The sequence below is a fragment of the Bacillus rossius genome, chromosome 15 (assembly GCF_032445375.1).
Source record: "Bacillus rossius redtenbacheri isolate Brsri chromosome 15, Brsri_v3, whole genome shotgun sequence".
Classification (NCBI taxonomy): domain Eukaryota; kingdom Metazoa; phylum Arthropoda; class Insecta; order Phasmatodea; family Bacillidae; genus Bacillus; species Bacillus rossius.
In genome coordinates, this window is record NC_086342.1 from 43,175,241 (window position 1) to 43,191,990 (window position 16,750).

The following is a 16,750-nucleotide window of genomic DNA, read 5'->3' on the forward strand; positions in this document are numbered from 1 at the left end:
CGAAGCAATCAGTACCCTCATATAGAATACATAGAGATAGTGTGAGGTATACATGTAGATATAAAGAGATAAATACAGATAGAGAGATACATAGATATATAGGACTATAGATGTAGATAGAGTTAAATATATATTAAGAGACATGGATAGATTATTTGTATATATGTAACTACTTCAAACATATTACAAAACAAAACTGAATGAGGCATTGCAATGCATGCCGAGCATTAGATAGATAATGGAATCTTTTCAATATTAGTAATTCCTTATTTCTCAGTTTTTTTTCTATATGGCTTTATAGAGTCTAGATTACATACAGACCAGGTAAATAACTATAAATTGGCAAAACAACGTCTGTCGGGATCTGAAAGTGATATAAATTATTTTGCACTCTTGACATTCAAATTAAGAAGACAATTACTAACTACATCTGATCTCTATACAGTCCCCCTTCACCCTGTGTTCAACCCGGGCAATGCTGGGTACTGCAGCTAGTCTTCTATAATATCAAACAGGTTAAGGAGGGCTTTTTAAAAGCAGGAATTAAATTTTTTTAAATTATTTTGTCCAATTTCATCATTTCAAATTAACAATTTATTGACATTACTTGATTTCAGTTTATTTCTATAACTAATTGTTCGTGATTATGTTCAAACAAATTATTTAAATTAAATTTGCAAAACTGTAAATAATATTTGAAAATTAAAAAGTATGCAATTTTTCATCAATGCTTTCTTATGACGTTATCACGTAAAATTATTGTCCGTAAACCGACTTTATAGACAACCACCCCCCTTTTTTTTTGAGAAGGTTCACTGGTGTTACCAACTCTTACAATTCACACCATCTTTTTCACGAGCCCAAAGGGCGTTAAATGATGCTTTGCTCAAACAACTGAAAAAAACTCGAACACATTTGCTGGTTTCACTGGTAGATATGAAATAAAAACTACAGGAAGTGTTTGCTGCAACATTTTACCTTTGTTCTAAGCCCCAGATAGGATCTTAGTCATAATTTTTCACTTTTAAGCAATAATGTCTTTCTTGTTCTGTAAGACACCACACATAACTTTTAATTTTAAATACGTCAAAATATTCAATTTGATGCCTTGATAAACTTTTAAGACATGATGGAAACTCCTTCAACAAGTCACTGGCTCGGCCCACTCACAGCTCTGTGGCGAGTGTCCACCTTCCTGCCGTGAAGAAGTGAAGATGAAGAGCCCAGAGAAGAACTGGGGCCCTTGTTTTATATAAAACTTTTGATTACATACACTTTGCCTTAAACTTTTAAATATTAATTTTTAAAATAAATTTTGAATCATGTCCATAGGACACCTACAACGATACAACTTCCTTCAGTCAATTACTAAATTCATTTTATGTAAATATTAATTTTTTGCCTAATGTTTTTTTCGTATTTATATTCCCATATTATGAAGGGAATATCTATGGAAGTCAGTCCATAAGGATCACCGACTCACGCCCATTGCTTGGGCTGAAGAGCGTCGAAGGCGAGTCCAGTCGACCTTACTGCGTGTTGCATGTCCAATAAGACACGGAAGGCCAGCAACTCCAATTATACGAACTAGATTTTGAAACTACTGGACACATCATGTTGTGTGAGGTTGAGTCTACAAGTTTGGTAGACAAGCCAGACGTGTTGTCGTGAGGACAAGGACCTCACAAGACAGTGATTCTGAAATACAAACCAACAAGTCACAATAACAAGATCTTACCACCACAAAACTATAATTTAAAAAATAATTATAAAAGTTACTAACTAGACAAATAATAGCCTACAATTCTCCAAAATAACTACCGCCCACTATTCATTCACATGCCTTCATTAAGAAGATGTCACAAAAATCCTTTTGTTTCCCAGCACTTAGGTGCAGAATGTGACTACTGAAAGCACCAATAGGAAGAGGGCACTTGAGCCGCTAGCCAGTCACGGATCAGTGAGAGCTGTGTGTGCTGGAAGAACTGGGACTCCCACCAGTGGGCGTGCCAGACGCCCTCGCCAGCTGCGCCACTCTACTCCAGCACTCTACTCCAGCACTCTGCTCCAGCACTCTGCTCCAGCACTCTGCTCCAGCACTCTACTCCAGCACTCTACTCCAGCACTCTACTCCAGCACTCTACTCCAGCACTCTACTCCAGCACTCTACTCCAGCACTCTACTCCAGCAGCGGCTCCAATATCCTTGACGACAAGCCTTCAAGTCCATTCATTTACCTAAGCTCTGCCTAATACATTGCTACACTCACTATTTTCCACAGCGTCGAACATAGTTTCATTCTTGCAGAACTTCTCCAGTGTCCACGAAGGTGAAATTTTAACTAGAACTTTGTAAATATGGAGTCAATAGAGATATCGGTTTTAAATTCACACTTTGGGAGGCCGAATAAAAAACCACTATTTTTTATTCTATGAAAATCACCTCTCCGAGTTGATAGTGTTTATGGCCAGCCAATCAACGTAGGGTGCATCTCAAACACTCTAGCACTATACTGAAACTGGTGATAGCCAAGTCACGTGTATTTAGTTAGTGATTTATATTTTGCTTCTCCAGCTGATTAGTATTATAGAGTATATTTGATAGGCGAATCAGAGAATTTAAGCCTGAAAATAATTGATGTAGAAAGTTACTTGTTTGCTTTATTGGTGGCAATATTTATCCTAGTTTATTAATACAACAATTAAAAAAAAATATGTTTTTTATTCCAACAAAAATTAATTTAAATAAAAAAAAAATATTTTGTCATTACGCATTTCCCTGATGTTACTAGGAAGACGAGAAAATATCTTCTACTTCAGTGTAGGTGTGTTCAAGTTGGATTTAGGAGGTACACAATTCTATTAGCTTCTAATGGTTTCTTCGCGGGTGACCACACAATAACGTTAGTAAAATTTAAAAAAAGGAGTTAAATGATAACGTAAAGGAAAATACTGGAAATACAACATATATAGCCCCAAAGCGACGCCTAATCTCTCTTAACATAAATTCTCCAGTGTATGCAATCAGAACTTTAAATTTTACTGAAAGAATTATTAAGGATGACTGTGCTTTTAAGTTTGAATTCCAATTAAATAAATATATGATGCAGTTTGCAATAAGACTCCCAAGATTAGTGAATTGTACGACCCTACCGTAAAATAAAAGGAGCTGAAAAGTAATTTGTGGCAAAAACTCAACTCTATCCCCCCTTCTACCCTCCGGACCAGACTGCGAGGCAGATACGTCACACTACACTTCTGGCGGTTATCCACCACCTCGTGGACACGAGTTTGTAGGGACACTGTGATTGGTCGAGGCTAGTAAGGCATGCAGAAAAGTGCGGTTAGCATGGCACATGGAGGAAGAAACACACAATAGTAAGTAACCCACCTCTGACACCAGAAGGGCATAGAGAAAGTCTTATATATTGCTATATACATACACTATGGATGACAAATATTTTTTATCATGTGAAATTAAATCTGTCTGGCGTTAGGCCAAGAAAACATTTTCTCAATAAGAAAACTTTAAGTTTTTAATATTTTCATGTTATCAATGGTTGCTAGGCACTAGGCCATGAGGGAACACATAACTGAATTTTTTTTAAAAGTATTTAATATATTTTATTGCACCTTTGTTGTGTTATTCCAGTATTGTACAACCAACATAAATTTTAAGCAATTAATTTTTTTCAGTGCTACAATTTTTTTTTACCTAATAGGTGCTAGTTCAAGCGTTTCATTGGTTAAGAGTATTAAAAACATTTTTTATAAGCATTGACTAACATTAACATATTTTTCTTTTGACCAGTATGAAATTTCAACTTTGGCACTAGACCATGAAAAATATTTTCCTGTACACAAGACTTGGTATTTAATGAATTAAATTTTTTTACACTGTAACGTGAGAAGACACACACACTTATTTAGCGCAGTACTTCAGTATTATAGTTGACCAATGCTAGAGAGAAAAGTGCCTGAAGAATGGGGCAATGGAAGTCGCCTCACGCTACTCTATTACAGACCAATACGAAGGAAGGGAGTTCAATAAGAACACTGGCAAATCATATCAGTTTATAAGAATATAAAAAAAACATAGCGCACAAAAACAAAGATTATTGAAGTTGGATGTTACAGTTACCACATTCTCATCCATGTCCGCAGGTTACTAGGGTAGTAAAGCCACGAAACGAATAAACGTCCGTCACTATATTTTTTTATGAATCTTGCTCACGAGAAAAACAATTGAATACTTGGTTACTTGTATATCCTGAGAGTAAAAAGTCCCTTTTGATTCATCACCTTTTAGGTTGGCTAGGTAGTAAACGCACGGGAAATTGCTACACACACTCACAAAGCTCGTAGCTCCAGTTTCCAGCATAGCTCCTGTCAAAAACATCTTCTAGTCTGTGACGAAATGTGGAAATGAGAGAACAAATTATAGTGGGATTACTAGAGCCAACATCACCTTTATTTAACAATAAAATGTTATAAACATAGGATACATCATATATTAAAAATTAAGGAGCTTCGAGGGTTCTCCTACCAGGGCGTTCCTCAGCAACTGGCCATGATAATCACTATAACACACGAACCATGGAATAACTATATTAATCGAGAAAAAGAAAAAATATATATATGACTCTACCAAATTAAGGCTCAAAGTAAAATGTTACATAAAATGTCCATAAAATATATATAAACATCATGAAAAATTATTTGGGCACTTACACTTTTCATACTCAATATAACTCTAGGTAAACAAATATAAAAAAATATATATTATTTACAAAAGGGCTTTAAATCTTCAAAACGACACAAATAAAATCTATAGGGCACAACTCAAGCACGAACAATATTAAAAACATAACTTGAAAGCCATTATTAAACATTGATTAGAGCACCCTATAATAATAAGGGAAATACAACAGGAATAAGTAAGCAATAAGACTACACCTGACAACCAAGAAACAACAACTCGCCTAGTAATAAAGCTGCTCAGAGCAGCAGTAGTTGGGTGTCCCGGAGTTTCACCCCAAGGTAGTTTTCCACTTCGGCGGCTCAGCCCAAGAGGAAGCTTTCATTTGCAGCTCGTATGAAGCGATTAGCACACTGCAGAACACAAGCAGTTTATATCCAATAACCTAGATTTATTGCCCTGGAGTATAACTGTCTGGCGATCATTTATAGTAGCCTCTACGAAACATCATCTTCATACAACACACTGATCGGCGGTGAAAAGACTAAGACCTCTTTCGTACTCCTGACATAAGCGATTATGAACGTCAAAGTAAACTTTCAGATACAATTCTGAATTCTAAGAATGTTATTGGCACAGATGAGAGGACCTCAAATAAGCATAGGCGAATTCCTGACATAACATAATGTAACCATCAAACATAGCGTAGTAAAATACACATTTCCTTAACTGCCTTGCCGACTAACACCGACTAAAACGAGACCCACGAATGTCGCTATATTTGTTTCCCCGACTTCTCGCCCACTCCAGCCCAACAGAGTCGTCACTGATGCCCCAGCGAACAAGGACCCTAAGTCCTTTCATTTCCTTGTTGGTGGGAAGGGGGAGTTGGAACCTCTTCTCTTGCTGTTTACTTTCAAATTCTTTCATTTGTTGGTGGGGATCAAATATTCGTTAGGGTTTTGGGAGAGGGGAAAGATATACTACATATTCCCCCCCTCCTCCCTGTAACACGGTGGTAAGACACTGGACTTGCATTCCGGACAAGCTGGGTAAGAACATGGTTTCCCGCGACTCCCCGATCGCACTCTTGGCAAACGCTGGTATTTATTTATTTGATTATTTATTGATCAAGTTGTTGCATGCCAACTGACACCTGAAAACTGATGTGTTAGACACCATACATACAAAAAAAAAACACTTAGGCAAAGACAGGAAAAAAAAAATAACTATGAGAAAACAAGAAATACATAAACAATCAGGACATATAATATAAAATTATAGAAATAACACCCGTCTATCAGGCACTTCAACCAGAAAAATAAACCCAGTCTAATCGACGCTCTATCAAATTATTTCTGTCACCAGAGCTTAAGTCCCACAGCTGGCTCACGAACTCAGAGACGACATCGCACCAAGAGTCTTCTATGACGGCGAGAAGCTTCTTCCTTCTTCCAGAACAAGGACGGCGACACAACCATCTCCGTGTCGCATGACACAGGGGGCCTTTTTCTTTATCCAAGCCAAGCGTTGTTTTTGCTGAGGCCTAGCGGGTGTCCTACCTCCCCGGGATGACACTGTATATTTTGTATTGGTATACAATATAATTTGTTACGGTTAATAAAATTCGGAGACAAAATTATTAATCTTAATAATATAGTTAAACACTTTTCATCACTTAGGGGTTGAGTTTGGCAAAATAAATAATTGTTGTTGGTAGTTTTCGTATGTTTATTATCGGTATTTAATATCATTTGTAACATTTAATTAAATAAGGAGATACAATTATTAATGTTAAAAACATACCTACACCTTTTTTAGCCTTTGATTTCACAAAATATAGTAAATTTAATTTTTTTGTATTATTTAGATTATTATTGTTAACCAGTATCATTTATTACACTTAATTTAGTTCTGAGATTTGATTATTTATCTGAAAAAACATATTTCTCACTTTTCAACCCTTAGGGGTTGTTTTTCGCCAAACTTAAAATGTTTTTGTATGTTAATTATTGGTACTGAATATCTTTTCTTTAGCTTCATTAGTTTCAGAGACATAATTATTATTTTAAAATCATTTTTACCCCTTTCCCATCTCCTTAAGGATGAAATTCTTAGTTATATATTCTAGTTTTTAAGTAAGCCGAAGAAATTACTAATTAAAAAAAAGGTTCATCAAAATTTGTACAGTAGATTTTGCGTAATACTCGAATAAACAGACAGACAGTTACAGTTTTATGATAGTATAGATAGATTATAATACTCGGTTCACAATAGTGATAAACAAATATTTTCCACAGATCATTAATTTGTCTGCTTAACTCAGGGGTTAATTGCGTGCTTTCAAAATTCAACACCCAGAAAAACTATTATTATCAGTTTTCACTCTATCATTGAATAGTATTACTGACCAAGAGAAGTGACATCCGTAACAACTAAAGCAATCAGCGTTTGTAAGTATGTATGCGTGTGACTTTGTCCGACGATAAATTTCGAAACACTGATTGGATTTTATAACATTTGGTAGGTAGATAGGTACGGCCAATGAAATTATAGGTTCATGTAAAAATAATAAGACACTTTAAACAGCTTAATGCCCGGATAAGGCCAGGTACTTCAGCTTATATGATATGTATATATTGTGACGATGGGAAAACATATGTCCGGAAGGATAACACAACTAATTAACTACAGAATTATTTATTAACTAATATTTTCTCTGCTAGTTAAATTACAACATAAATTTTTGCCCCCTTATAAATCACACATTGCTGTGCTCGTCTGGACAGTGGCTCTCTCTACCGCCCGTCTCTTGTCCTTCACTTCGGTCCCAACACACTGCCGCGCACTACTCCACACACGAGGCCCGTCTCTCGTCGCCCGCTATCGCTCGCCAAGAGGCCACTGCCCTCTTCACTCCCCTCTCCCAGGATCCAGGTCCCGGCGGCTCGCCCTGTGGAGATGCGCGCTAGCGACGGTCGCCCGACTTCACATTTGAAGCTGCAAGGACGTCGGCATCTCAGTTACGCCACTTAGCGCGGACCGGGCTTTAGCGTTCCGATCCTGCGAGAGAGGCGAGGAGGCATCGGCGCTGATCGGATTCCCGTGTAGCGATGAGGGACGGGACGAGCGCGAGCAGCCTAGCAACACTGGCCTGTCTCGTCTCTATCATCCTCGTAACAGTATAATTAACTCTTTATCCATTTAGTGTAAAAACATTTTCCATAAATTTTGGTACAATTTTTATTACTTGTGACTAAGTATTAATTTAAAAAGAATTATTTTGTTTACTAAATTAAAAGAGAGATAACTTATAATGTAACATATATAAAAACACGAAAGAATTTATTTTACATAATAACAGGTTATTTGTTTGATTTAATGAAGTTTATTTGGACATACGCCATTGCAGTTTTGCACTGTTTGTCATGGAATAATTCCGAAAAAAAACAACAAAATATGAAGATAAAAATGCACAGAAAACAAGACTGAATCAGTTAATGGCGGAACCAAGGAACCAACCATGAAACTAAACAAGTATTATGGACAGCACAACGACGACAGCATATTACTGTTTAGTTTCATCGTTGGTTCCTTTTGTCTGACATTAACTGATTCAGTCTTGTTTTCTGTGCATTTTTTATCTTCCTAATTGTATTTATTTGTTTTTCGGAATTTTTCCATGACAAACAGTGCAAAACTGCAATGGCCTACGTCCAAAAAACTTCATTGAATCAAAATTCGCCATTGCATGAATCATTTAAAGAACGTTGGTTATTTGTTTTTCTTAACAACCAAATGAATACATGGAAAATTTTATGCAACTTACATTTTCCAAATATAAAAAAACAATTATATATTTTACAGCTCCAATAAATTTTGGAATAAATTTCTAATTCAAAACTTTCAAAACAAGGAAACTACTAAAAAAAGATTTAGTTTGTATGTTATTCACCAATATATTCACAGTAAATTATACTTTAAGCTTAAGTTGAAGTAATGCTGTAGGACTGAAAATATTTCTAGTTTTGGTTGTGTATTATTTTGTCATTTTGTTTTATGCTTTGTTTTTACGTTACTTGCTTCAACACTTTTTTTTTCTTCTGAAAGCAGCGAGGAAGTAAACAATAATTGTAAAAAAAAAACATTTTTTTGGAATTAACCGTTTTGTTAGCTATCTATAATATAAAAATGAATCGCAAAATGTGTTGGTAAGCGCATAACTTTACAACGCCTGGACCAATTTGGCCAATTTTTTTTTAAATGTTCGTTGAAGATCAAATATGGTTTTTACGGCGAGAAAAATTCGAATAATTGCTGGAAAAACCCTAATACCAGCCCTTTTCTTTTTCCCATACAAAAGTTTTCCAACTAAAACGAGCACTCATTGTTGTTTAAACAATGTAGGTATGTTCCTAACGTCAAATAGTCAATTTGCACTTTATTACCTCTGTACAAAGTTCAATCATATCTATCGAAACAGTGTGCGTTGGAGCACAGATAAACAAAAAAAAAAATAAATAAACCGAAATCGAATAGTTCAATTTGGTCGGCTTCGCGATATTATTTCATTTGTTTTACTATAAAATGCATCAGTTTTCAAGTCATTACATCAGTCAAACAAAACCAGCGTTACCAAAAGTATTTCATAAGTTTAAGTTTTTATTATTTCATTTCCATATTTTAAATACGACTTGAAGGATTTGACTCCAAGTCATATCAAATTAAAAAAAGTTGAAACAACAACAAACTGTCAATGTCAGTGTTTTTTTTAGGTTACCTACCCTGATGAGTTTGCTTTTGTCAACTAATACACGATACAAATTCTTACCTATATAGTGTTTTGTGCAGTATTCATTTACCTATGATCGCTAATTATTGCATGTGACAAAATAATCTAAAATATAGATATGCCTCCTATTAGGCGAATCAATTTAGGCAGAAGAACCCGAAATGCTACAAACCAAACTAATTACCGATCTAATCATGCACTACAATGAAAATAAAAAATATTATGTTTCACATGATTAACAATAAAAGATTACTTATTTTTATTTATTTATATGTTTTATTTAATTATATTTCTTATTCACAACACCCTATCACCAGGGTGACGGTTCTGTTCAGGAGAATTTTTTGCCCCGACTATAAAATATGTAGGAACAAAAAAATGTCACATTACAAATCATTTTGACAGGACTTTATTGCAATTTAATTAGGCAGTACGAAGTCTGCCGGGTCAGCTGGTTAAACTAAATGAATAACTAAAGAACTAATTTACTAAATAACTAGCTGTCCGACCCGGCTCCGCACGGTTGTATTAATTGGGGGGGGGGGGGGGGAAATGAGACCAAATCTCTTATTTTCAGTTTTAATAAATGAAATAAAATGAAAAATAATTAATTTTGACAAAAACTTAATACAATTCTTTGTAATGTACCGAAGAAAACACGAATAGCACCGATGGTTTCCGACTCTCGAGCACGCAACGTTGTCATGGAGACGAAGTACCCACTGTTTCCCGGGCTTAAACACCAATCAACATTGATAATCAATTTATTATTAATTATAAATTATTAAGACCATTAATCGAAATAAAAACTATCCTATCTCTCAAGTTGGAAAAAATTATACATAAATGCCAATTTTCATCGAAATCTGTTGACTTGGTGAAGAGTTCACTGGAAACAAACATCAGGACACTGGATTTATATATATTAAGATTATCTGCCATTATTTAACAAATTGTACTGCTTTAGCATAGAAATGTCACTATTACTGCTTTAAATGATAATTTACATACGGTTTTAGGAGCGTCAACAGACCAGTATTGTAAACTATCAAATATAGTCGAAGTATTTTTTAAATATAAATAAAAATGTATTAATGGACTAACTAACAAACAGTGGCTTCTCTCATTCAAATTTCATGACAGTGCTAATATTGTAACATTGTAGTAAATATTAAAAAATACATGCTGTAGTAAAGAAAATATAAAATTTAAGTTCTTTATAAGGTTCAGATCATTAAAAAATAATTTAGTGTCGAAATTTAGTAAATTTTAATATGTAAGTATGTTACTTTTTATCTTGATAACATTACACTTACCAGTTTCTCACTTTATAAGGAAGTGATTTTGGAAAATAAAATTAAAACATTTACTTTTTTTCTTTTTTTAATGTAGAGCTTGGTAAATTTCAAAATTTTCAGTTTAACTGTATTTGGTAGCATGTTTTTCCTTAGTTGTAACTATATTTATTTCCCTCACTCCATTAAGAATATAATTAAAAAAAATCGTTTAACTGTTGCACCTTTGTTATGAATGCATATTGAAAGGACTGAAGGAAGCAATGTTGTCCCGTGTTCTAGCCGAGCCGGGGCGCAGGCGCGCAGCACGCACAGAGAGTCGGCGAGCAGCGGTGAGTGGCTGCACGTGCGGGCTCGGCACGTGAGAGCGGCCCCTCGTGCCTGCACGTGCAGCCGGGCTGACCCACTGCAGCGGTATCCGGAGCGAGTCCTGGATCACGGCGAGTCCTGCCGGCCGGACGTCAGGACATGCCTGCTCGCAGCAGGTCCTGCCGACACCCGGGTCTGGGCAGAGCCACTGGTGCCGCGTGCAGCCTCGTGCGCCCCGCGCTACGAGCTACCGAACACTTTATATTGTTTGTCTCAACTACAGACGTTTCGCACTAATTCCAGCACTTCTGGAAACAATGTACGAACAGCGTCCCAGAACACGTCAAACAACACGTTTATAGACGTAGCAATCGTGTGTACCTATGTGCTGGTCAAGTGAAAAATCCTTTCTTTTTCTAAATATCATACTACATAAAATATTCCTCTAGTTTGCGTAAATAAAAATAAACACATTTCAACGGTAAAATATTTTGCAGCTGCACCTCAGAGGAACAGTCAAAATTTTTCCTTGAATCGTAGCAGCACTGAAGAGAGTAGCACGCATTGAAGCGGGTAGCACGAATTGAAGCGGGTAGCACTCAGCTAGGCCTCTAACTACCTCCAGGAGAATACTGAGGTACCCTCGTGGTTGAGACCTTGAGACGACTGTGTTTAAGGGCCATGGTGACATGTTTTTAAAAAAATATGCTTTTAAAGGTGTTCAGATAAGTGTAAACGTGCAATAACTAAACACAGAACAGAGTTTTAGTGATTTAGTAATGGCATCTACCGGTTTTTAACACAATAACTTCCCTAATCACTTACATTTAATGGTTCACTATTTATTCATTGAGTACTGTCCGATTAAATTAAATCAGCACTCTATCTGTAGAGCCTAATTTTAATTCAAAACGTCCCAAAAAATTTACTAAAAATAGCACAAACATAGATATGTTAGATGAGTTAAGGTGACGAATTTAAAAGTACTTTGCCAAAACCAAAGTAAGCCCAGACTTTGTATAAAACGGAGGTACCAGGAAAAACAGTTTTTTTTATAATACTCCAATACATTCTTTTAAAGCTACAAATATGGAATGAAGCACGACTATAATTAATACTTTTGTAACAAAGTTATTTATTATATTATTCTTTACCGATTATCAAAAGACGTTGATACTTGAGGCACCATATTCCAAAATTTATTTAGGGCATGAAACAGGACTTTAAACAAACTGCCGCGTTAAATCAACAGCTTACTTCGTGTACTCAAATTCAAAATGTCTTGGAGCCTATGCGTTCATAGTTTGGACAAAGACCCCGTCAACAATGAATGTGGCCTAGATTTATTGTTCAGTTTGTGAGATTGATAAAGGTCAAGCGAAGAGTGTTAGGTGTTTTTATTGAAAAGCAGACCAACGAGGCGGGTAGCAGTAAGTAACGTGACTCCAGGGGAGCGCAGTTCGCTACCACTGCAACAGGTATGCTCTCAGATGAACAACCTCCGGTGCCACAGCTGCAGCTGCAGCTGGAAAGACTGCCTGAAGAGTTGCAGTGTTACCGCACCCAGCTGCACATTGTTCTGGTAGCCGCGTGTCTGGCGCGACTGTGTTCTTGTCCCTCCAGCCCGCCACAGCTTGTGACCGTGTGTCGTGACCTCTGACCGGGCGATGCTCGGGCCAGCCTGGTCCAGCGCAGACTCCACTCTGTGGTCTCGCGGTCTCTGGCCCTAGCGCGGCTGTCCGGCTGTGGTCTGAGTGCGGTCACCCCTTAAGCTACACTGACTAGCATTCAACCACGACGTTACTCAATCAGACAGCCAGAAGTTTCCTTTAGAACTTAAAACATTCACCATAATCTGGGACTGCGACTCCTTCACATGTTTATTGTTACGAATTGTATTTAAATTATAATTGCATAATAAGGGCCGGCCCATTCTTTTAATAATGTGATTATAAACCTATGTTGTATATATTGTTTTGTTAATCAACTTATAAAAGATCCAATGTGAAAATAATCAAAATTAAAATAAAAACAGAGGTACTAATATCTAGACGAAATCATTATTTTGCCTTTCTGAAATCAAAAGATCCACTAGTTACACCCAGTCATCAGGAGAGCGAATTGTAACAAAGTTATAACATAACTTGAGTTTACTCTGTTATGACTGAGGAGTGTAACAGTTCGAATAAAAACACATTCATTTTGTGTACTTTTTGCATAAACCTTGTGTAAAGCTACCACTTTGTATCACTTTTGAATCAAAATTTAGGTTCATATTTTTTAAATTAAAAATTGATGTGAAAATACAAAGTTTCCGTATAACTTAAAGCTTATTCTGATAATTATACGACTACGATTTCCTTGTAAAAGTACACCAACTTTAAAATAACACACTGTGTTTTGATGTGAATATACCGACATGGTTTGTGCATTTTTCACAAACATTACGTATTTAAACATTATCAACAAGGTTAAAATCATACAATTGTTTTCCGGTGTCTTTTAGGCAACATTCCTTGTGCAGTTTTCTCACTATCATGTAATTCTACACCTAACCTAGGAAACATTCTTTAAATTTATAAGAATTGATAATTGGCCTTACACCCAAAATGCTCTTGTGAAATGACACTTATATGAAGTAAAATAAAACCTTGTTTTATGATAGTAATACAAACCTGTGTGTGTAATTTTAAACAATCAGTATGCATTTTAAAACACATACAAGATTTAATTTACTTACTTATATCCCCGTGTGCCTAAGACTGTAAAAGAAAAGTAATTTTCACATTCGAAGCGGGTGAATTTTTACACATAAGTATGGAATAGGTACGAAAACTCTGTGAAGAATTTAAAGAAATATTCTTAGTTTCTGTACCTTATTAAATTGAATATATTTTCATGACATTATTTAGCCTAATGCTTTCGGATCGTGTGACGGATCATGATCTGCGATCGTGGATCCAACCCGCGTCACCACTGTGACAAGCTTCAATGACGTCATGCCAAGTACGAAACTGTTATAAACATATACACCAGCTTAATTTCACACAGATAAAAAATACTGTTATTATACACTATGATATACATGCACTGCACAGTTACATACAGGATGTGTGTGAAGCTAACGTATATTAGTAAAATTACTCATACAAACCGTGTAAGATTACGCATACAGTGTAAATATGATATTCAATGCTAAGAAGTTTAATATCCTGTCAGTGAGTGAAATTGTGGACATTTTGCAAAAAAAAAAAAAAGTTTTTAAATACTCTTGTAGGTTGAAATACACTCATACATGTAGGGTAAATATTCACCTACCTCTGTGGAGATACAGCTGCAACCTACATCGGTGTAAAATTACACTTTTTACAGTGTACTTACCACTAAAAGGATACGTATCAAGAACTTGAATGCATGTTTAAACCTGCAGGAACCCTGCCGTGCGAAAATATCGCTAGCAATATATACATATATCGTTACTACTTACCTCAACAAGAGAAAATTGTTGCTACTGAGTTGAATATTCTTGTAAATCGATGTTTAAAACATTAGAATAATACTATCTAAAGTGTTTATAAAATTTTTAACGCTACATGTAGAAAACGAAATTCTTTACTAAAAAAATTAAAGAAATGACCATGCTGTTCTATACTGCAATGAACATTCACATTAAAAACCCCGTTGTCTTAGGAGCTGTTATCAGCCTGTTTCAGTCACAGAGGCGAGAATGCACTCAATGAAAGCTTGAAGAACGACCTTGTGGTCATCGTAGAGGTTAAAGGTCACGCGAGACGCCCACTTACACTTATAACTTTTCAAACGATGTCATCCTATGTCTCCACGTTATGTCACCTGTAGGAATGACGTAGCTGTGAACACGAGGTCTGGCCGCACTCAGCCACATACAAGGCTGTCCCAAGCATCGGCTATCACTCGCTCGCAATTCGCCATTCGCAGCTCAGAAATCACAACTCACAACTCACAGATCGCAACTCACAACTCACAGCTTACAACTCACAGCTCACCGCTCATAGCTCACGTGACGTCATGACGAGACTTTAACTGTGTCTATTCTACAGAAATCAAACATTGGAATGCTGAATTTTTTTGTTTACGTTAATGCAGATCTTTAGAAGCCAGTGACTGTGTAGCTTTCTCCTGATAGGTACTTATCTTAATGTAAAAGTGGTGTCATATTTTGCAAATAGTTGTTGAATATGTAGTTAAACCAAACTTGAAGAATTACTAGTAATATATAAATAAACATATACTCTGATTTTAAACGATAATTAAAATTCGTTTGCAGTCAATGAGAAAGTGTTGGCACGTTTTGAAGTTGTAAACTAAAAAGATAAATCTATGTTCTCTTTTAGATGTACATATTTAGTACTGACGTAACATTTTATTAAAACGATTCTTGAAATAGGAAAATGATTTAAAACATTTTTGTGGACATACGCCATTGCTGTTTTACACTGTATGTTATATTTATAAATAAAAATGCCTAGAATCAGAACAGTTGTTTCATTGTGGCCGCTGTTTAACACTCTTAAATTTAAATACCTATACTGAACTGTTAAATACATAATTCATGCTCATACGGGAGATATCAAGGGTTTCTCTCTGGCAACAGTGGTTGAAATAGCTGGCGCAACAGCACTTGAAACCAGGTAAAAGGCGAGGTGGCTCTGGAATCCTTGGCAAGTATTCACATATCTCCATGAGCCTCGCGGGTCACGGGTCACGGGTCGCGGGTCACGGGTCACGGGTCACGGGTCACGAGATGCACCCCGCTATAGGCGTCGCCGAGTCTTCCCTGACCTGTGTCCAGTGTCCCGTTACCGACGATATGGCATGTCCGGCAAGCAAAACACCAACGATATTTCTATCAATGGGCGAGTTACTAATATGTTCTGTACCAAAAGTAACTGACAATGAGAGAGATATAGGGTACGGTCCAAATAATATATTTTACAAAAAACCCTAAATGTCTTTTAAACAGGTTTTTTTCCAGTCGATTACATGTCGATTATATTATAATTATTTATACATAAATTTTATTCGGGTAGATTTTGTGGTCATAGATTGAATAAAATTGAATCTTCCTTAAGAAATTTTTTTTTCAGATGTTATAACTGCTCTTATTAAAGTTAACCATTGATCTATTACAAGGTTAAGGAAAAAGAACGTAAATTTAGAATTAATTATTATAGCTTATTTTTACAGTATCCCTGTAAATGAATTTTTTTTTCATATGCTATAAAATAACATAAACCTATTTGAAATATCATGATGCTGGAACCAAAAAAAACAAAAAAAAAACTTTTACTTAATTTTGAAATATATAATAATTTTGTCACTGCAATTGTATGGGAAAACGAATAAAGTAGTTTCAGTAAATACGTTGTTCAGGCTATACAAATCCCACTTTTATTTTTGCAATAAAAAATCCTATTACTGGAAAAAAATTGGTTCATGGTGGCCTATGTCCAAATCTATTTGTTATAAATATTTATGCCTAACTATTTGTTCTAAATTCATGGTCACGCGTGATATCCAGCGCAGTACCTCAGTGCATATCAAGTGTTGACGTGGTATGGTTGTCTTATGAACTTCAATAATAGCAACGACGTGAGCTCGGATGGTCACCTCGAAG